At 38.2% G+C, this 24,111-nt stretch overlaps 1 pseudogene; it reads left to right on the top strand.

The window, feature by feature from the left end:
* Nucleotides 1-24,111, top strand: part of LOC109056054 — a 109,088-nt pseudogene that overhangs the window by 6,122 nt on the left and 78,855 nt on the right.

The following is a 24,111-nucleotide window of genomic DNA, read 5'->3' as shown; positions in this document are numbered from 1 at the left end:
AGTGGATATATTTATATGAAGCTTACTGTAAGTTTATATAGTCAATACATTATGGTTACAAAATGGATATAATGTAAATGGAAAGGGTTGTCTCCACTAACATTAGTCCAGTTTTATATCATGTATGAACATGTTTTATGTTAAGTTTAGCCATTAAGATAATGTTCGCTGTATCACTTTCATCACATGCACTTAAATGTTATTTTTTTTGGCACTGAGTCCTCACAGTCTAAGCAGCATCATCTGTCTGCCAAAGGAGAGACATGGTTTATGGGCCCTGTTGTCATATTAGACACTTCCTGACGGCTTCCTCAGTGGTTCCTGCTGTGTGCCCTTAGCCAGCCTCCTCCTCATATTAGTGTAATTAATCTGATCTGCTTTAGCATGACCGCGCTCTCCTTTAAATCACTGCTGACTGCAGTGCGTGCTTCTATCTGGGGCACTTATACCCACACTGCGGCTTGTAGTGGTTAGCCAAGCTAGCATCCCCCATCAATCACATAAAAGCGGCAGGGTAGCCCCTCTCACTATTCATCATAAAGATTTGGCTGTGTGGAGCGAGAGGAAAGACCGTGGGAGAGGAACGTTGAAGGGGAGAGTAGAGTTATTACTCTGGGTTTATGGGGAAACACTGATCTACCACACACACACACACACACCCACACACCACACCCACACACACACACACACACACACACACACACGTAAAAATCACATCAGACTCTGCAACAGTTGGTTGGGCATTATGTAATACATTTATTAAGGCTCCAGATAGTAGTGGTGAAATTTAACCATGAATTGTAACTATACAATCTTGCATTTATGAAGCATATACAGTTATTGATGCATTCGGAGCAAACATACTGATCTGTATGTTTACAGGAGTAATGATGCATATAAGATAGAACTGCAATAGAACTGCTGTTGCATGTGCTCCTTGTAATGCTCACCAAGACTGCATTTATTTGATGAAATATATAGTAACAACAGTAATATCAAATTTAAAATAACGGTTTCTATTTTAATATATTTTAAAATGAAATTTATTCCAGTGATGCAAAGCTTCCGAACAGTCATTACTCCAGAGTTACATGATTCTTCAGAAATCATTCTAATATACTGATTTTAGATGTATATTTGATACATCTCAAACTTATTGTGTTAAAACCATGATTTCTCACAGAAACAAGCAAGCTTACTAACACTCAACATAGTTTTCCTTTTCTGACCAGATATCCCTTTTACACTACATCTGTCTTGTATTTGTTAAATACGAGAACGTGTTACAGTATGTGATGAATTTCAAGAAGCATATTTCATTCATAACACTCTAGAAGCCATTATTAAATCTACTGGTTTTATGTCAGTCAATTTTTATATGTCTTATTAAAATGACAAATGTTCTTTTAATATCTAATCAAAATTCAACACCACTATACTAAAGTGCTCATTACATATTCATTAAATTACTCAGCCTGATTAAAAAACATGTTCAGTGCATTTAATGGACAAAATTCTGGTTTTAGCTGTAGAATACAAATGCTTTGAAGTTTCAAAATTAAAATACCAGCTTATACCAGCATTAATGTCCATCCTGATCCAGGCTGATTTGGTTCTGGACAAGCTGTTAAACCAGTTGAACTGGTCTACACAACACAAGCTGTCGACTAGCTAGATGTTCTAACAAGGAGAAAGAAATTTGTAAAGTGCCTGAAGTATCCCTCACATACAGACATATATAGAATAATAACTCAACAGGTTGTTAATATCAAGTCAAGTGCAGAATGTGTTGAATAAAGCTTCATCTTTTCAGCAGAAAGAGCTTGTTAGCGGATCAATGCTGAGAAACCGCTCATGGAGAGACTCTCCATTTAAGTTCAATTAACCCCATTTAAGTCTCTGTCAAGCTGCCTTCAACAAAACCAAACAAACAAACAAATGAAGATTGAACAATCTTCACACTGGCTGATTAATGAAGAATCTCTTGATTTTCAACGCGACTGCTTTGTCTAATTACAGGTTGTTTTAAAATCACATTGATTTGATTGAGCTTTGAATCATTTCCACAGCCCTGAGTGCCGCCCATTCATCTTTATATCAGACATAGAGCTGATCGATACGGCAGCAACATGTGAGATAAACAACACATTGCATTGCTGCCAGGCTCTGAAACAAAGCCTTTCCTGCTGCTTGTTTTGCACTGTAACTCTGTTAGTGTAGGAGGACATTCATTCTGACTAGATGGATGCCCGTTCAGAAAGCCGTGCCGTGAATCAGCCTTTGGCTAAAAGAGTCCAAGATCATTTTTACTGTGGGAATACATTTCCCACAGAGCCACACCTCACTCACTTTCTCTTTCACACTTGTTCTCTCTTCCTCCTCCTCACAAACAGAATAAAGAATCTTGCAATAATGCAAATGCTTTGTCTTTGCTTTTTCATTGCAATCTAATTTATTTCCAAAAACAAATGTCTAAAATGCTGTTTTATTAAACATCTGGTTTACAATTGATGGAAATAATCAAATTTTAAATATATGGAGGAAGTTTTCAGCAGCTACAGTCCAATAACATTAAGGTTTATGAAAGTGCAGCCAGTTCATTTAAAGTGCTTTAACTCCAGTAGAAACAGCTGTCTGTTCTTTCAGTGGCCTTGGTTCTGGAAGTATATGTTTTTTCACCAGTCTATAAGGATTTAAATGAGTTGCTCAATAAAAGATTAAGCCATGTATCAAACCAATCAGCTCTGAGGTGAATCAAAAAATTACAAACTTTGATTTCAACAAAACAAGTATTGAAAACTGGATGAAACAAGACTGTCTGCATGAGGGGTGGAGAAAAGTACACTTGAATAACAAATGCAAAATTCACAAGCCAGATGAAGGCATTTGGCAGATATATTAACCAGGGATTACTCTTGGACCTTAATCTCTCAAGTCCATAACCGTTGTCCTTGATGAAATTCAGGTTAGGAATAAACCCAGAGCCGTAGAGTTCCAGGAGTTCATTCAGCTCCTGAAGCAGTTTGACTTTTATTCTCTCTCTTCTTATGTTGTGTTGTTTTAGATTCGGCTGTACACCAGACCTGACGCCATCCAGAGCGGATCAGGGGACTACGCTCTGCACATCACCAAGAGACTTCTGCAGTTTTACCAGGATTACTTCAAAGTCAAATATTCCCTCCCTAAATTAGGTAAGATGGGCGGTGAAATATCTCTGCTTTGTCTGGCTTCAGTGATGCTTTTGAAACAGGCAATAACTGTTCTTCTCATGGGAAACAGAGTGATTTTTCATTGTTCCATTTGTACTGCCAGTCGGTTCTGTGTGACTTCCTGTTTCGTGCTTGTGTAGAGGTGAAAGAGTGTCAGTAGCAACTCAGTTCTTGTGTTTATTTATCCTAAAAGCATTTTAGGCCGTTTGTGGTTGTGCTTTGTCTAGGGAATTAGAGTATTTGTCACTGTATTGATGTGTGTGCTACTGTATGCAGTTTGAAGTGTGAGTGTGCTTGAGCCGGACTGGCTTACATCAGACTCTCTCTGTGCCAGTGTTTCACTCCATTGGGTTCCTGTCAGTTCTCTGTATTCATTTCAATATAGCCATCAGTCTCTCTGGGCTTCTGTCTGTCTTTCCCCCGCCTGTTCACTTCCCTTCTAAATGTGTGAAATGTGTGTGTTTGTGAGTTTGCGTGTGTATTTGAGTGTGCATGTATTATTTATCATGAATTTATCTTGTTAACTTACTCTCTTAAACACTCTCTGGGAAGCATTTGCTCTATTTGCTAATTGGGTTAAGACCCTCTCAATATTCAAAGTACTGTACAATTCAGCTATTTTCATTCAGAATATTGCAAAGGAGAACATAACTATTTTATGAGCAGGGAATTTCATGCAATTTTAGAAAAAAGCAAGCATGAAGGTCATAAACATTAAGAAAAGTCACTGGAGCGAATGAAATTGAACAAATTTATACAAATTCCAATTTGCCAAAATGTTAAATAGTTACAAATTGTCATGAGATTGTGTTGGATATACTGACTCAATAGTCTCTGGGTTTATGCTGTATACAGCTGGAAATTCTGTTCAGGATATATGATAATCAATAACTTGTTTACATACTGCTTTATATCATGTAACCTACAGTATCAGAACAAGAACAGCATCTTTTAAAACATCTCATCATCCCCTTCTGCAGCTATGGGTCTTTTTCATTACTGCTGTTCTAGTGATTGACGTCCTGCAGGATCGTTTCACTTAATTTTTTCAAACATGTCGAACATTTAAATGAGGCTGGAGATTTTCATGACCTTCATTTTGTCGCCTGCTAAAAAGAAGATCATGTCTGGCTGTTAAAATGTCACGTCAAGGATGCGTCAGTGATCTTAAGATATTTTTGACACTGAGGGGTGAGGTGGGTTCAGTGTGAAGTGTGGCTTCATATGAGTAATGATGTGGACGTAATGAATGTGTCTTTAACGTAAAGGCACCATCTGTGTGTTGAGTGTTGGAGCAGTTGCATCCCCTCTGGTCTCAAAACAGGGACATTCTGTTATTCCACTCATGCAAAAGAGTAAAATACAGAGAAATGAAATCAGAGCATACAGGTTAAGGACAGATAGCATCTCAAGTCCTTGAAACACCTCACACAGATGTTTTAAAAGCTTGTTGCAGCAGTTGAAAGCATTTCCTCACACTCTGTTAATTTGACCTGAGAGATTTCAAGTCATTTGCTTTGCTGCTTTTTTGACAAAGTTATTTGTATCCATGGCTCTTGGCATGTGATCTGTCGCTAATGGCATAATGATGTCTCTCAGATTGAGAAACGATGGAACAAAACACAACACGACTCATTCATTAAAGTGAACCACTGTTCACCCGTGGAATCTGAAGCAGAGTCCAGTTAGAGCAATTTAATCAGAGCCGTCATCTGCTGTGACTGGCAAATGAGAGAAAAAAAAAACACCAAACATGTTCTCTCTTTCTCTGTTCATCTCTTTCATTGACTCTCTCTCTCTTTCTCTCAGAGAGGGTGAAAAAGGGAATGACAGGAAAAAGATTCAAGGGATGATGTAAACCAGAGGAGAAAATTTACTTTGTTGGTTGGTAGCAGTTAATACATTCATATGATGATCAGTAATCAGTTTCATGCTTTTGACGCAAAAGCTTCCAGAAAAGTCACATGCAGAATGATAATAAGATGAATGAAAGTCCACGAAGAATCAGAGCAGAGTGTGTTTGCATCCATAACACCCTTCATCCATTTAGATTTCAACAAGTGTCCTCAGCTGTAAGAATCAAACTGTCTGATGCTTTTAGGAGTTGTTGTGAGGACGCTCTTTAGCTCATGCTGAATGGATAAATAAATAAATCAGCCATCCGTGAGCATTTGCAGCCACTTTCTTTTAGACATGTCACCCCCACAAATCTGTATGCTGTAAAAAAAACACTTGATGGCTAATTCTCAGATTAAGTTGAATCCTGCTGAAAACAAGAGCCTTTTCACCGTCTGGTGCTCAAACACTGACTCAATTTGTATATCAAATGAGATGATGCACAGAGCAAGACAATAAAATGGAATCTTCAGACGGTAGTTGAAAATAAAGCTCTTTGAGTGAGCATTCAGCTATAGGGAACTTTAGAAATTCATAGAAAATACTAGCCTATATTGATTACTGGATACTGAACGGTATACATTTCTTAAATATTCAAATTTCAACATATGTGCAATGATGTTTTTAAATGGTAGCTTATAAAAATATACAGGTGCATCTCAATAAATTAGAATGTCATGGAAAAGTTAATTTATTTCAGTAATTCAACTCAAATTGTGAATCTCGTGTATTAAATAAATTCAATGCACACAGACTGAAGTAGTTTAAGTCTTTGGTTCTTTTAATTGTGATGATTTGGATCACATTTAACAAAAACCCACCAATTCATTATCTCAACAAATTAGAATATGGTGAAAAGTAAAAATAAAAACATTATTTATGAAACTATATTTCAGTATTTATATAATATTTTATTCTTAATGCTCAAAATTAACGTACGGTACATTTAGCCAAATCTGGTACTGCAGTAAGTAATCTAATCTAGATATTATAAAATGTGCATACTATGTACTATTTACTGCAGAAATAGTAAGAACAATATGATACTTAGAACACATTTTTGGTGTTAAATTTTACTAATAAAAACACAACTCACTGGCAAATTTACTTACTTTTATTTAAATTTATACTTGACAACTGTCTTTCTGTGTTTGCTGTAAATATAATCTGCTTCTTGAAGACTGTAACGGAGCACATCATCTGTTCGTCATTTAGCATGTCCTTTGAGAGGGATGTGATCTTCCTTAGATATCGATCTATAGTAATTGCTTCACAGAGACAGATCAATGATCTATCAAGAAGAGGCCGAGTCGCTCCGGACACTTCAAAGTCTTGACAGCAGCATCTGAGTGACAGATACTGACAAAAGCAAAAGGAAATCGAATGTGTGATAAATGTGGACAGATTGATCTGCCTTTGCTGTTAAAAGTGCTGAAAGGATCAGCAGCGTGTGTGTGTGTGTGTGTGTTTGTGGGATGAGCCGGACACTGGGAAGAGATCCAGTCCTTCTAATCAGACCAATCAAATCCCAGTGCCGTTCACTGCTCTGGCTGTCATTCCTTTGAACTTCCTGCATGTTGATCAAGCAACAAGTTCCTCTTGGCTGAAGTGCATGTACCTAGAGATCAGTTCACACACACGTGACCTTCAGATTTATTTGAACCCACTGCACGAAGGGAATGATGACATTTATCACATTCACCTTTGGGGCACTTCTACTTTATGAGATTACAGTGAGAACAGAGCATTCTGGGTCATATCCTCAGTCTTGGGAGATCAGTGACAGTGCCAGAGCTGAGATCAAACTATGTGTATTAATCTGAGAGATTGAGATATTAAAGACTGACAGCACTGATGCTCACGTACAGCAGACACACTTTCAGTGCCGCTTATAGAATATTTTCCAAGGTGAGTGATTGATTTTGATGTGAATGGGACAGTTTTTTTTTTTTTTTTCAGTTTTAAATGAGTCCATTTCTTCACTCGTTCTTCAAGTCCTTTGCAAGGTCACTTTTCACTGTGCCGTTCCAGCTCTATTCCACACGTCATTGTTATTTATTAGCAATACAACTCTGGCACTGTCATTTCACTTTTAGTATTTCCTACTCGCCATTTCAGTGTCCCGAAAACATGACCCACGAATCCTACCCATCATCCATAAATACGTCATCAAAAATCTAAGCATAAGCTTCACTTTGTGCGTCTCAATCACTATCTCTGCCCGTCTCTCTTTGTGGATATTCTGGGTCTGGCCCTTAATACAAAAAAAACCCAAGGATAATGGCAATCTATTCTAGAATTTATTAAAGCTAATCATCAAGTTCAGACGAGGGGCGTTTTGAAAGCGGCTCACCATTAGTGTGAAAGTGACGGTCGTAAAACTGAAGGGTATTTCACTAGAGATGAAAATTGAGGCACATTTATAAAAGAATCACAAAGCTGCTGTATGTCTGATGAATGTTAACAGACGCCCTCCATCTCTTTTTTTTTTTTTTTTTTACTGAGAAACGACTTACAGAGTGTTTACCAAGTGCTTCTCAAACCTGACCATTGAATTTCTAAAAAAATCAAAAATAAACAATTGGTAACAAGACTGCTTACTACATACTGTGCCGTATGGAATGCTACCTCTTGTTTAAAACACACTGCATGTGAAGCAGAAAACATTATGCATCAATAAACGTTTGGTCACCAGAATAGCCCACAGATGTAGAAAATCTATGAAGAATCGGTGTTCAAAATATGTACTGCACACTGCAACAGTAGTATGAGTAGTATGGTAGTGTGCTGTTCTGAACATAGTCTGAATTGACTTTTCAAGAGAAGGAGGTTCAGATTCATTCATTTCAAAAGCATCTGTTATTGTAAAATGTGCCAGTATGATTTATGAGTTCATTTTGGTTATAGATTATCCTTATTGGAGCACGAAACCAAAATCTTCATCACAAGCATAAGAAATGTTAATTTCTTGATTCATCTGGTATAAAAGGAGAAATCCAACCATTATTAACTCCCTTTTCCTCACATGTTAATGAAAAACATCCCGGCGCTGACTGAGGCCTTTATATTGCTTTCCATTAGCAGAGAGCTTGTTCACAATGAAATAATATTAGTGTGTGTGTGAATCTGTGTGTGTGTGTGACGGGGGTTCTGCTTTATTTTGCTGTTTATTATAGAAAGCTATTAGATCACACAGGGTCACATGATCAAAGGAGACACTTGACTGCTGCTCCTCAGGTGTCATGAATCACATGAGCTGTCGCATTCATTTTTGGAAGATACTAATGAAAAAATACAGGTGTCTGCAGCTGCTCTATTAATATTACATGAGTTTTGATTTGCATTTCAATATGAGTTAGAAGCCTTCATCATCTAGAACAACGAGAAGCAGTTGTTATTGAAAAACACAAGTGTGAGAGTGTGTCATTAAATCTGTTCTAAAGTCTGGTGAGAAGTCTTTTTACATTTTAAGACGTGACAGACACATTCCTGAAGCCTGAGGAATGTTGACTATAAATTATTTTATGATTTATTATTATTATTACATTTATTTATAGGTATTTGTGTTATTTTATTTTTAGATTTTATCAACATTAATATAAAATTATTCTCCTACATGACATTTTTTGAATTATATTTTGAATTATAATTATATGTATCTAAATATATTGAGACACGTTCAGTGAAAGTGTTATTTTAGTACAATTTAGTAAAATGTTGACTGTGAATTTACTTACTACTCAAATTAAAATTGACAATTTTTTGTCAATATGTGTGCATTTTAATTCTTGCTAGTGCATCATGTCTTTAGCAGCATGCTAATGTCAAACTCTGCTGGAATGAATGGACTCTCGTGTCTCTCCTGTGATTCTCATGAGTACAGTGCAGTATGAAGAGTGAACCAACATTTCCACAATGTTGCAATATGTTCACATTTTTCTCACTTGTCATTTCTTGTGTTCTTCGTTCTTGATTTTCTGCTTTCAGAGCTGCAGTACAATGCAGCAGTGCACCTGTTTTCAAGGAAACACAATGACCTTTAGTGTGTTTAATCACAGCTGTGTGTGTTTTTCGACCTGCTTGAGGAATGATGAAAGCTGGAGCTGTATTTCACTCTTTCTGCTGAGTCGAGGTCTTGCTTTGTTTTAAAGCTGAAGGCGATGTCACAGACCTCGTGTCTCTTCATCTATCAGCCTCTTTCTGAAATCTACAGTCCTCTGGTCTCTATCGATTCTGCCCATCATTTCAGCTCTCCTCCTGCTGAGACTCAAACCTGAAGCTGAAGCAGAGAGAGATGGAGATTCAGAACAGCAAGGAGGAACTCTGCTGTTTCCTTTAAAAAGATTAAAAAGGAAGTTTGCTGATGGTCAAGGGATCCAGACATCAGATTATACTGAAAAAATACAACTGGGGAACACGGCTGTGATGTTGTGATGCCAGTTGAGTTTGGTGTCCCATGTAATCTTTTTCCCAGAGTGTGAGCGTCTTTCCCATAATCCTCAGCTACGACTAGGACTGATATATTCTGGCCGTGCTACAGGTGTACTGAAGCTGCTGATCAGTTGTTTTCTGACACATCTTTATCTCTATCGCCTTCATTGTGAGATCAAGATCAAATTTTTATCCTCCTAAACAGGCCATAGAGCAGCATGAGTTTTCATTTTGATTTATTTTGGTTCGTGTTTATCAGCAAAACTGATATATTTTTGCTGGGTAAACAAGTTAACGTACTGTATCCAAAATACAACATAAGTTGGACTATCATATGGTATTATATATATTTAACACATTTTTAATGTACATTTAGCATTCTTTAAAGTACCAACTAAATATCATGGTATCTATCTATCTATCTATCTATCTATCTATCTATCTATCTATCTATCTATCTATCTATCTATCTATCTAAAAAGTGTCTCACTGGAAGCTTAAAAAGTCCTGGTACAGTATATGGTATCATTCATTCAGTATCATGATGTATAGTGCGTTATGATATACATGAGGCATAGAAATACTGTACTATACTATTTATGAAATAACTGTACATGGTATAACCATATAACTTTATAAGGAAAGTAGGACTGAAAAGACGTATTGACTTCACACTGAACAGCAAACATCCTACTGAGTGTGTGTTAATGATATTGACCTCACTGCTAAACACAAATGAGTCTCACGCTGTCAGGACTCAGGGTTCTATCTTCACTACAGACTTCTGCCTTTGTAAGCAGTTTTACATTGTATGTGTTTGGTGGTCAAAGTGTTTGAAGTTTAGTTTCATTCACTTTTGTGTTTGATTGCAGGATCCTGTCTACATTCCTTCATTCCTATTACAGGCTTTAATTCAGCCTCAGTTTGAGTCATTTGTCTGAGAAAGTAATGCTGTCACTGGTTTAGTCAGAGCTGCGCTAGAGCCTCATTCATCACCTGTGAGGCGGCTGGCGGCTCATGCTGATCGGACGTTTAAAATAAGTTTCAATGCCCCTGTCATGACACATGTACAAATGTTTAAAAAATTCTCATGTTGGGAAATGGCAGCCAGTGAAATTCAGTCATACATGTTTGAGCCAGAGTACTGTGTGGTAATTAATCATCTGTATTTATATTTATTCTTTATGTATTTGTGAGGTAGCTATCCTATTACATTATATTAATGTTTAAATGAAGGTTATGTCATTAACATTTACAGTATGCGTATTAACATGTTTATACTTCATTGGTTGTGGTAAATACAGTTTACTGTAGAGTTGCTACAGTTACAGTTGACATAGACTAATGGTGCTTTTCCACTGCTTGGTATGACTCAGCACGGCTCAGCTCGGCTCGGTTTGCGTTTCCACTACAGTTTTGTATCGCTTTAGTGTGGGCGGGATTATTCACATGTCGTTATAGTTTTCACTCCGCATCATCCCATCAAGCTCTCGGTCTCCACTCCTCTGCTATCAACGAGAGGAACGTCTGTACTTTCTCAACAGACAATGAAACAGCCACTTTTTGGTTGTTAAATAAAGGTGCGCTCATTCAAAACAGTTGTGTTTGATCCTTTACTGGCTGTGCTGATTTAAATCTAGCGGTTCTGTTGTGTTTGTGTCGCAAGCAGGGTTGCCACATTTTCACAACAAAACTCGCCCAATTGCTACTCAAAACTAGCCCAATCACATTTCGAGGGGGATCCCCCAGTAAAAATCGCATCCGGGTTGGGTAAAATACACATTTTTGATATGGTTCTCCTAGTAAAATTAGCATTTTAGGGGCTAAATATCACGTTATTGGGGTCACTTAAACCCGCGGACATGAGAAACAACCCACGGCAACAGTGTTAAAGTAGCCCAGTTCTGTGGGAAAACCACAGACTTGGCAACACTGGTCGCAAGTTCAGTGACGCAGGTAGTGACGATTCTCTCCGGCAAATCAGTGATCAGCAGAGTTTACACGTCAGGTTTTGGTAACGGTACGGGTCAGTTGGAACCTCAACCGAGGTGGTACTAAAAAAAGTACCAGGTACCAGGTACTGTACCCAGTGGAAATCTCCCAAAAGTGAACTGTACCGAGCTGTACCGTACCATGCAGTGGAAAAGCGTCATAAAAGACGCTGTTTCATGTAAACAATCTGTTTGAAAAGCCTACGTTCTTCAAAGATGGACGCTGCTGTGATTTAGGTTAAAAATGTATAAATACTCAGTACATATCAAACTATCTGTAACAACTAAAGCAATGGTGACTCATTATGAAAACTCTGTTCACATTTGTGGGTTGCAACATTCCTATCAGATCCAACATAGTCAGCACAGCTTTTAGTTTTGGTCTCTCTGAAAAACCTGCATCAAATTGTGTCTTGTTTAGAAAAAAATCTGCGGTAAAATGAAGCAGACAACAGACCAGGTTCTTACTGACATGATCTGAAACTTTATTAAAAATAACGTTAATCCACTCTTTCCTAATGTTAGGATCAAAAGGAAGACAATGCAAAGCCTTTTTCCACTGCTAAAGAGGCAGTGGTGTGGAATTAAGGTGTTGATATTCTTCTGCAGAGGCGGGCTTTCGTTGCACTATGACGTCATAATGTCCAAAGCGAGTTGTTTTAGAAGATTGGTTATTATAATATTACAATATTATTACAATATTAGCTGTTTTTAAACTAATGATAAAGTTTTGAGTTCTTTGTTGATGTTTTCATAGTACAATGACCTCCTATATATATATATATATAAAAAATTTTCAATATATATATATATATATATATATATATATATATATATATAGGAGGTCATTGTACTATGCAAACATCATTTTATATATATATATATATATATATATATATATATATATATAAACATATATATATATATATATAAAAAATTTTCAATTCACGACCCCTTTATGATGTTTGACTGGAGACATTTAAAAATATCCAGCGCGCTGCCCAATATGCTGTAAAATGTGAAAAAATAAAACAACACATAATAAAACCACATAAACAAGAAAACACATAAATCATTAAAACTAGATTGAACCAAATGCCAGAGTAAAACATATCTCTTTAGTGAGGTTTTAAAAGTTTCAACATTAGACATAATCAACATGATCACCTTTTAACTTCAAATGGGACCTTGGCAAACTTGTTTGAGGACCTTAAAGGCCTAGAACATTTCTGCTGGAGGAGATCTATGATATAGTTGTGGAGCTTGGCCATTTAACATCTTGTACACATACAATAATACTTAAACATTTAAACTTAACATGATATTCAACTGGTAACCAGTGTACGGAAGCCAGAGCAGGAGGAATATGTTGCCTTTTTTCTTATTTCCAGTAAGATGTCTCACAGCACCATTTGAAGGTGGGCCAAAGAGGATTGAGCCACACCCAGGTACAGTGAGTTACAGTAATCCAGAGAAAACAAAAGGGTTTATTACTGTCTCCAAATCCTTTACTTATAAAAACACTTAATTTTGCAACCACTCACAGATTTCTAACTTGAACATGATAATTAACATATAAAGGACCCAGATTGTTGTTTAACTAGTTAATAGATGCTGGGACCAAAGGCTATAATTTCTTTTTTAGATTCATTCATCTTAAGAAATTTAGCTGCCAACCAGCATCTTATCTCTAAGACAATCCAACAAAGACTCCATGTCATAATTTTCCCCAATATTTCAAGGGGAGATACAGCTGGGTATCATCAGTTTGAAAATGATACGGAATATTATGCTTCCAAAAAAACAAAAAAATAAAATCACCTAAAGGAAGCAAATACAGTGAAAACAAAAGAGGATCCAAGACGGATCCATGAAGTACACCACAAGTTAATGGTAAAGCAGAGAAAGGAAAATTCCCAATGTCCACAAAAAATGTTCTATCAGAATGATACAGTTTAAACCAGTTCTGCATGGTGCATTGAATTGCTACTGTGTTGCTGTCTAAGACCAGATTGATACTTGTCTAATAAGTTATGTGGACAATTGATGGAAGATGACCTTTTCCAGTACTTTAGTTTCTAGGTCTTCAACCCTGGTCCTGGAGACCCACTGTCCTGCAAAGTGTATTTCCTACCTGCTTCAACATACCTGCCTGCAGTTTTCAAGTTATCCTCAAGACCTTGATTAGCTGGTTCAGATGTGTTTGATTAGGGTTAGAGCTAAACTCAGTGGACAGTGGATATCCAGGAGCAGGGTTGACAATACCGGACAAAATAAGGAACAGAACAGGGAGTACTTATACCAACTCAAACAAGGGACTAATGACTAGATTAGCAGAACACAGGTGAACAGAATAAACTAATCAAAACAAAAGGAAAAAAAAAACTAGGTCAAGGAACTCAAGCGAAAAAGTCCATGAACAAAACATAACCGTGACAGCTATCAGGTTAGAAAATACTTTTCTCCAGCAACCTTAACAGAGTGTTGGTAACTCACAGTCTCTCATGATTTCATAAGTAACTGTACTTATACATCGCTTATCTTTCTTCCACTTTCTTTCGGTTTTCCTCTATTCCTGTCTGGATGCATGAGTATCCTTGTTAAGCCAAGGCTGCATTCATACCTTCGGTTCCTTAATTTTAAATGGAGCTACAGAGTCTAAAACTTTGACACACCAAATATAAAAATGAGAAAGCTGCTCTTCAGCCAGCTCTGAGAAAGAGGACACAAGTAAAAAGAGCCCTGATAAAAGCATCTTCAAAATGTAGCAGAACTAACAAACCACACGCAACAACCATGACTTAACATCTAACATTGAAATGCTCATAACAGTGTATAGTCTTAAACAATATTGGTTTATTAACAGAATTCATTATTTTTTATATTACTGTGAGGGAGACCTAATGAAATAACCTGATCAAGAGTATGACCTTGTTCATGAGTAGAATCCGTCACAGACAAGGTGAGATTAAAAGAGTCAATAATGTGCAGAAACTCATTTGTCAAAGGTCCAAAGGTACAATTCACACGCATGTTAAAATCACTAAGTATAAAAAGTTTGTTGTAAAATGGTACCATAGAAGATAAAAACTCATATATAATGGGATGGTCTCTTATAATGGGATGGTCAAGACACACAAAACTGCATTCTCCTTGGATTTATCAAGTAATTGTACTTCAAATCTGCTGAAGTTATCTACTGGTAATAAATGGCACTTAAAAATGAATTTCTTAAAAATTGTCGTTACTCCCCACCATGGCTACTTGTCCATGGAGAACTGACAAACAAGTAATTGTTGATAAAAATAGTAAGGGACACATGCTCAATAATGTTTGGTGCTTTAGAGATGAACCAGATCAGCAGAAGCTTTTAATTAGTCTGGGTTTGAGGGTAATTATCACACTCCTCTCAATCTCTGTTCATTGTCTGAAGTTTTTCCTTGAGATCTGAGGTGGGTTGGAGTCTGGAGTGATGTTACTGATTTCAATCACATCTGATTTACTGCAAATATGCCATGAAGTGAGAGTTTGAGCAATAACATAATCAGCTCTACTGTCTCGTCTAGACTGGTTTTATTTGCCCACTGATTAAAACTTCATGAAAGCTCACATTCTTCAAACAAGCAATATTTAGGTGGACATTTTCAATTGAGAGAGCGTTTAGTGAGGGATTTTCTGTGCAAAGCACTTTTTCTGTTTAACAAGATTCCTCCCCACTGAGTTTGTTCCTCTGGCTTTTTTTCCTCAGGGTGTGTTAGGTCGATTCTTTAATAAACTGATTAAAAAAATAGAAGTTTCTCTTACAACAGTCTCTTTCTGCATAGTATTTGTAAGTCACCTTCGGTTTTATTGATCTTACACTTTCTGCTGTAGTAGGGTTTTCATCTTCCTTACTGAAATATCCTGTATTTTAGACTGAGCTCCCAGCTGAACTTTGAATCTAGTTTAGTGTGACAGATCACTTGATTAGATGTTGGTTTATGCTGAACATATTGTTTTATTCAGGCTGTAAAGGGCGTCATGATTGGTGCTTTTGTGTTAGTTTAGATCTGGGATGCACAAAGCCTGAGTAGAGATAAAGAACAAGAAATGTACATAACCCTTCAAACAAATTCATCCACAGAGCTGCTGCTGCAACTCACTGTCAAATGTGTGGCTACATTTAGTGAAAGACACAGAAATATGAACCTAAACTAAAATAGATGTGGACTGAAGTTGTGTCCTTGCCATCACCAACATTTGCCTGAACACAAAACGCTGCATGCATGTGTAATTAAGAATGTTTATGTTGCATGTACATGTGTATGCATGTGTTTAAGCAGTGCGTGTGTGGGTGTATGTGAGCAGAATCAATGTGGTAAATCCCATATCAGCATCAGTCAGTCCAGCCTCATCTGTTACTGTGTGGCGATGTAACAGCGTCCAGGGAGCCACAGGGGACCACCATCCAAAGAAAGATAGAGAGACAATAGTGCAGGATGAAGAATGATGGAGGGGTAAAGAGCAGGAATGTTTGGAGCTGAATCAGGAATGGATGGGTGGATGAGGTGAAAGAGCTCTGGTCCGGTGAGCGAGGAAGACTGTCTTTACGTTTTAATTGTCTCGACCCCGAGAGGGCAAATGGCCGGCTGGGCTGGAAGGCCTTGACCAATCACAGTGCTCTGTCAGCCAGTGGCTGCGGCCTGAGGCTGCAGCAGCTAAATCTATAACACGCTGCTATAAAAAGCACATCACACACACTGAACCCTGACAAAACAATGAGAGAGCACACGGACACTCCTCCTGCTGACTGCCTTTCACCATATTAAATAATAATATCTACAGTGAGGATTAACAGCATATCTTTTATGATTCATAAAAATCCAGTCATGACGACTCCAGCTCAACACATTAAACTCCTATGAATAATTAGCCCTTTAGCTTGTGTTTTGTGATTTATACACCAAACAGCTCATTGATTTCACTCATCAAGAAACAATCATGGCCAGTCTGAGCGTAAAATGAAGAATATGAGGTTAATAATGTACAAAACTCACACAACATGAAGTCAATTATTATGTGATCCAGTCACAATATCATTAACACTACAAGATGAGATCAACATATGAAACTCGTTGAGCCTGATTTATTCAGCTGAAAAATGCAAAAAGAAAGACCTTAAGGGTCAAAATTTCAGTACGTATTTGTTGAAAGTGCTCAGCAAATAATTGAATCGCTCAGGAAGTTGAAGCAAATAATGAAGCTGGTTAGATTCTAGATTAATTATATTAATCATTTCACATCATGTGATATTAGAACAACTGTTCTGCTGAAAGTCAAAATAAACTGCTGCTGCACCGAAATGAGTTCATGAAGAGTCGTGATTTTATAAATCCTCAAAAATACCTCAAAAACTGTGATAAAAATAGATGTGACTGAACACTTCTGCAGAAACTGAACTGCACAAACTGAACTGACAATTTAGTTACAAATGGTTGTAAGTGGTTCCCTTTGTTAAGGGTTTATAAAGATGTTCATCGAGTACCTCGATGGCGCCGCAGACGGCTGCTTCAAATGCTTGGCTCTCCAGTGTTTGTACTGTTTTTGTTCGTTTTTCCTGTTTTTTTTTTTTTTTTTTTTTCAAACACGATCAGTTTCACCAGGGGTGAATTGCTGAACATTCGTCAGAACACACCACAAAATCTTTTACCAGATTTCAATTATTCGGACGTTTTACTGAACGTTGTTGTCGGTGGAGCAGCGGCGCTGATCAAACGCTTCAAAAAGTGCAAATGGGGAAAGCGAGCCGGTGCGCTCGTTAAACTCAGGAAGCGCGGATTTCTAACGCCGTTGCCTAGCATCCATCTGGCAAATCTCTGCTCTCTACCCAACAAAACGGACGAAATCCTTCTGCTTTCCCGGACAAATAAGGATTTCTCACACTCTGCTGCTCTGTGTTTCACGGAAACCTGGCTCAATGACGCCATACCGGACAGCGCGCTCCATCTGCCGGACTTTCAGCTGTTTAGAGCGGATCGCGACGCAGAATCAACAGGGAAATCGCGCAGCGGCGGGACATGCTTTTATATCAATAAACGGTGGTGCACAGATGTAACTGTGTTAATGAAGATGTGCTGTTCAGATCTAGAAGTGCTTTTTGTCAACTGCAAGCCGTTCTATTCGCCGCGGGAGTTTTACTCGTTCATTCTGGTGAGTGTTTACATTCCTCCGCAAGCGCACGTAAGTCTGGCTTTACAGAAACTCACTGACCAGATCACGGAGACAGAACAACAACACCCGGACTCTGTTTTAATAATTCTTGGGGACTTTAATAAAGCCAATCTCTCCCGTGAACTGCCAAAATACAGACAGCATGTTACATGTCCCACAAGAGACAGTAACATACTAGATCACTGTTACACTACAATAAAGGATGCTTATCACTCTGTTCCACGAGCAGATTTGGGACTGTCTGATCACTGTCTGGTTAATCTTATACCAACCTACAGGCAGAAACTTAAATCTGCTAAACCTGTAGTAAAGACTGTAAAGAGATGGACCAACGAAACAGAGCAGGATTTACAAGCTTGTTTTTGACCTCACTGATTGGAGTGTTTTTGAAGCTGCTACCACCGATCTGGACGAACTCACAGAGACCGTAACATCCTATATTAGTTTCTGTGAGGATATATGTATTCCTACCAGGACTTATTTAACATTCAACAACGATAAGCCATGGTTTACAGCAAAACTCAGACATCTTCGTCGGGCCAAAGAGGATGCCTACAGAAATGGGGACAGAGTCTTGTATAATCAGGCCAGAAACACACTGAACAAAGAGATTAGAGCGGCTAAAAGCACCTACTCTAAAAAGTTGGAAGACCAGTTTACTTCCAACTACTCAACTTCAGTGTGGAGAGGACTGAGAGCCATCACCAACTACAAGACACCATCCCCCTGCACTGAGGCTAATCAACGACTTGCTAACGACCTGAATGAGTTTTATTGTAGATTTGAAACACCCCACACCCATTCTGATCATCTCTCTACACAACCATTAACACCTCCTGCAATCCCCCTCTCCCCCACTCCTGCACTTCAAATTAGTGAAAACGATGTGCGCCAGGTCTTCAGGAAGAACAAAAGAAGAAAAGCACCAGGCCATATGGTGTTTACCCCAGCCTGTCTGAGAACCTGTGCTGACCAATTGGCCCCATCTCTTTTCACAGATCTTCAACAGATCTCTGGAGTTGTGTGAAGTGCCTTCCTGCTTCAAACGCTCCACCATCATCCCCGTTCCAAAGAAAGCCAAGATAACAGGACTTAATGACTACAGACCTGTGGCTCTAACGTCTCTTATCATGAAGTCATTTGAAAACCTGGTTCTGGCTTACCTGAAGGACATCACTGGACCATTACTGGACCCCCTGCAGTTTGCTTACTGAGCAAACATGTCCGTGGATGATGCAGTAAACATTGGACTGCATTATGTTCTGCAACACCTAGACAGAACAGGGACTTATGTGAGGATCCTGTTTGTGGACTTCAGCTCGGCCTTTAACACGATCATCCCAAACCTCCTCCTGCACAAACTAACTCAGCTCTCCGTGCCCACCTCCGTGTCAGATCAACAGCTTCCTGACAGACAGGCAGCAGCTAGTGAGGCTGGGAAAATACACATCCAGCACCCGTACAATCAGCACCGGAGCTCCCCAGGGCTGCGTTCTCTCCCCACTGCTCTTCTCCCTGTACACTAACAATTGCACGTCTAAGGACCCCTCTGTCAAGCTCCTGAAGTTTGCAGACGACACCACACTCATCGGCCTCATTCGGGATGGTGATGAGTCTGCTTACAGACAGGAGGTTAAAGAGCTGGCTGTATGGTGGACTCTCAACAACCTGGAGCTTAACACGCTCAAAACAGTGGAGATGATCGTGGATTTCAGGAGAAACCCCCCTGCTCTCCCCCCACTCACCATCATGAACAGCACTGTGCCTGCAGTGGAGTCATTCAGGTTCCTGGGAACCTCCATCTCTCAGGACCTGAAGTGGGACATTCACATTGACTCCATTGTGAAAGAGGCCCAGCAGAGGTTGTACTTCCTTCGCCAGCTGAGGAAATTCAACCTACCACAAGAACTGCTGAAACAGTTCTACTCCGCCATCATTGAATCAATCCTCTGTACTTCAGTAACTGTCTGGTTCAGCTCAGCTTCTAAATCTGACCTCAGAAGACTACAGAGGGTAGTCCGGACTGCTGAGAGAATCATCGGTACAACCGTCCCTTCTATTCAAGAACTGTACTTATCCAGAATGAGCAAAAAGGCTGGCAAAATCACTCTGGACCCCTCACATCCAGCACACTTCCTCTTTGAACTGTTGCATCTGTCGACGCTACAGAGCACTGAGCACCAGAACGACCAGACACAGGAACAGTTTCTTCCCTCAGGCAATCCATCTAATGAACACTTGATAATAACTGTGGAACACACTACACTATTTATATTTACATACACATACACTTATTGATCTAACACACATACTTAGTGTACCTTAAATTTTTTTGCACATAATATACCTGTACATACACAACTGCTCATTGTAATATACCTGCCATACAATTGTCAATTTGTATATTGTCATTTCTTACCTACTTATTTGTATTTTTTTTTTATTTTTTTAATTTTAATTCTTTATGTGTTTTTTGTTCTGTCGCTGTCATTCTGTTGCACTGCTGAGCTTCTGTCACGAAAACAAATTCCTCGTATGTGTGAACATACCTGGCAATAAAGCTCATTCTGATTCTGATTCTGATAAATGACTAATAACTCATTTACAAATGCATTATAAATCATTGATAAGCAGTTATGAATGCATGAATAAATGGGCGCTTTTAATGCAATACATCCATAAATAGTGAGCCATTTTTAACTCACATGTTATAAATGCGTAATAAATCCATTTATAAAAAATAGGCTATTATAACCAGAATGAAGGGTGTTTTTATGGTTTTCTCATTTATATATCATGATTTGTATCACTTTTCTTACGATGTTTCTTACCAGAAGCTAATCTGTATCTTACCCATGACACTCTGCAATTAATTCATGAAGCCTATCCACAACCACAGCCATGATATATTAATAATGAAAATTTTAATTCCAATTTTTGGAGTTTAGGTCTCAATTCTAAACCTGGCACCAGTATTAAACATCCTTTCACATTTAATTTTCCATAGAATTCCAACCATCCTGATGAATCGATGGCTACTTTTCTGGGTACATTTTACCTCTGCAGTTCTTGTCCCAACCAATGAATTCACGTCTCTACCATCATCATTAAGATAAAGGAACCGAGATTTTCTTCTCTCAGATTAACCCACATAGCACTTGACCTCTGCAGTTCTCTTGTCCCAACCAATGAATTCACATGTGTTGTTGCGGTGGGATGTTTCTCTTTGAGGGTTTTCTGTTGTGACTGTAATTAACTATTTCATTCTTGCTTAGCTTGACTGTTGCCTTGGGCTAAAAATAGTATTATCATCAAATTAAGTGTCTGGGGAGCTTTATAATTCTCTCTTATAAATTGACTCTAGACAATGTGAGACTCAGAGAGCTGTGGCACAATTCTACACTCAAAGAGAGCTGTGGCATTATACTAAAGTTAAACACAATTTTTCCATAAAGTTGCTTGGACAATAAAAAAAGCTCATATACAGCTTTAAAATACAAAAAAAAGAAACACTGATGTGTGTTGCTTGGAGATGCACAAAGGCTCTGCTGTGGCTTTGGTTTTCAAAAATACTGTTTTTCAAAAATAGAAAATATTGTGTCTAAAATTCAACACAATATTGTCTTTCCTGTTTACTGAACTGTTTTATAAAATCAATATCACATTTGCAATCATGGAGATATTCATGGAAAAACAGCTCTTGTTTGTGTGATATTGCTAAACTATATCTTATGATATAAATATAAGACAAAGACCCATAGGGGCCATTTTCTTGTACTTATATATTTTAAGACCATATGACTGTATTCTAATAGGCTCCGTCATAACATCTCTCAGAAAGATAAGAATGGTAATATACTTGGCGATGTTAATGTATTTGGTATTGGCGGAAAATATCTGATACGCTGCTGCAGCAGAGCAAGTACCAATACTTGCTTTTGCCAATACATGCAGATGTGAGCATGTAAGACATACTGCTGCTGCTGCACATATACATTAACATGCACAGGAGAGTTCTAACAGTTTGGACATTGCGTGAATCAGAGGTAAAAAAAACTATATAAATACTTTGCACAGACTGATCGGTTTGTGTCTATACACATCAATGTATTGTCACGAGCCGCAGGATTCAATTTGGTTTTGTTTGTGTATGTTTTTTTTTTTATTGCATGTTTTAGCCGTGATTCCCATCCACTTACATTATAAGACTGCTAGACTGCAACGGTTTGAGCAAAAAATCTCAGTTTGTGTTCTACTGAAGAAACAAAGTCACCTGCATCTTGGATGCCCTGGGGGTAAGCAGATAAACATCAAATTTTCATTTTTGGGTGAACTATCCCTTTAACCAACTTCTTTTCATAGCGTTGCATTAGTATTCTATTAAAGTGTGCGGCCCTTGTTTCCCAGTATACTGAAAAACCCATGAGCAGATCAAACCGGCTTCTTTATTCATCGCTGTCTCTCTGTGTTTGGCCGCATGTCTCCACCTGTGAGACTCTCATCCATGTTTCTCTGTCTCACTTTTGCCTCTCTTCCTTCTCCTTGTCCCATTTCCACATTTGCATATTCCTCTCAAGCGCTCTTGTCCTTCTCTTTCTCAAGTGCTCCTCCTCTCTTCCCTCTCTTCTCTTTCTGAATCAGCTTTTTGTGTGTTTTTCCTGTCTATTCTCTGTCAAGTCCTCTTGTCTTTGTGAGCGATGTGACCTGGCCTCTGTTCTCTGAGGATAGTGGTTGTTGAGTTACAGAGCAGAAAGTTTTGTGGGCTTCACTGTGGATTTCTCTGCCTGTCAGTTTCCAGGCTCAGGGTCACTGAGGGTCTCCGGGGGTCGGCGGGTCAGAGCTCCATCTTGCTCCTGTGGCTTTTGAGATCCCTATTGCAGTTAGTGCACTTAAACACTCTAGTTCAGCATGTTTAGGCTTGTGTCTTGTCCTCACTTTAAGACAAAGACACTAACTCAAAGGAAATGCTTGTCCCTGCATATGTGTGTGTGTTGCCTGACCTCTTTCATGGTTGAAGAGTTGTTCATGTTTTTCCGCTCCTCCTCAACTATAATAGACCTCTCCAGATCGCTCTTTACTCCAGGGTATTGTCAAATACGTGCACTGAAAACAGGTTTCTGTCTCGACCTGGCAATGACTCTCATCTCTCTGTGTCCCTCCTTCCCTCCTCACTCAGATTTTGTCTCAAGAGATTCAGCAAATATTTATCCTCTGACTCCAAGGTGGTTTCATTTCTGTTTTTATGAGTACTCACATTTACTAAACTAATAAGACACAATTTCACACTTTTTCCAGGCCATATTGTCATTATTTGCAGACATTTTGTTGTACTGGTGAGAAGCTGCTTGAAGATCCAACTAAAACTAGCCTAAGATGGTAGTTGGTTTTATATTGTTTCTAAAAGGTCCAAGCTGATAATATATGGCCTTCTGTTAGTCCAGGCTGGTTTAAAATGTTAATAAACTGTATACCCGGTAATGGATCTGGTTTTGACCTGGTTATGCTGGATGGTGCTGGTAGAGTGCTGTAGACCAGGTCAAAACCAGTTTTATCAGCTTAAGCTGGTATTGAACTGGTTCCATATTTTACAAAATCAGTGATTAGAATTTATATTTGATAACACTTTAGATCTTAAGAAATTAAACAAAATTAATTTGAGTGAATCAGTTGGTTCAGACTGATGTTGAAATGAACAAATTAATGTTTCACAGATTCAGTAGGATCATGCACTCAACAGTGTTGTCAGAAGTCCCTATGCAGCAAAATAAATAATAGTTAAATACTGCAATCACACCTATATTTTGATTGAGATAAATTACAGTTTTTAAGTTTTATTAGTTATTTATATATTCAAGTTGGAGCTGTGGTGCAAACTGAGATCTATATGTCAGATAAATAGGCTATTATTTTAATGTATTAAATAATTTTTATAATCCATGATCTATGATCCTCATAAAAGGTTTTGGTCTAGCTACAGCTATAACTTTATAGTGTAGCTTTGCCATAGTTGAACTACTGTAAAACATGAATTTTCAAAGCAGTTTCCCCAAAATCATTTATAACAAACACATATGAAGACACAAAACTATAATACAATACAACACACACGCACAAACCATAATACTTTTTATATAAAGATGAACTTGTAAATTATATTTTCTGCTTGATTCAACATGATTTTATTTGCTGCCAGACTAACAGCAAACAGTCAAAGTCATCTATTGAGAAACGTGACATTGGAGTCACTCAGGCAGATCCAAATGCAAGTAGTTATTTTACAAAATGAGAAAACAAACATGGGTATATAACAAAGGAACACAGAGCAAGAGCAGGCGCTAGACCAGAAATCCAAGATGGGAGCATCAACAGAGAAA

This window comes from Cyprinus carpio, chromosome A4 (genome assembly GCF_018340385.1).
Source record: "Cyprinus carpio isolate SPL01 chromosome A4, ASM1834038v1, whole genome shotgun sequence".
NCBI lineage: Eukaryota > Metazoa > Chordata > Actinopteri > Cypriniformes > Cyprinidae > Cyprinus > Cyprinus carpio.
This window is presented reverse-complemented; position numbering and strand designations above follow the sequence as displayed.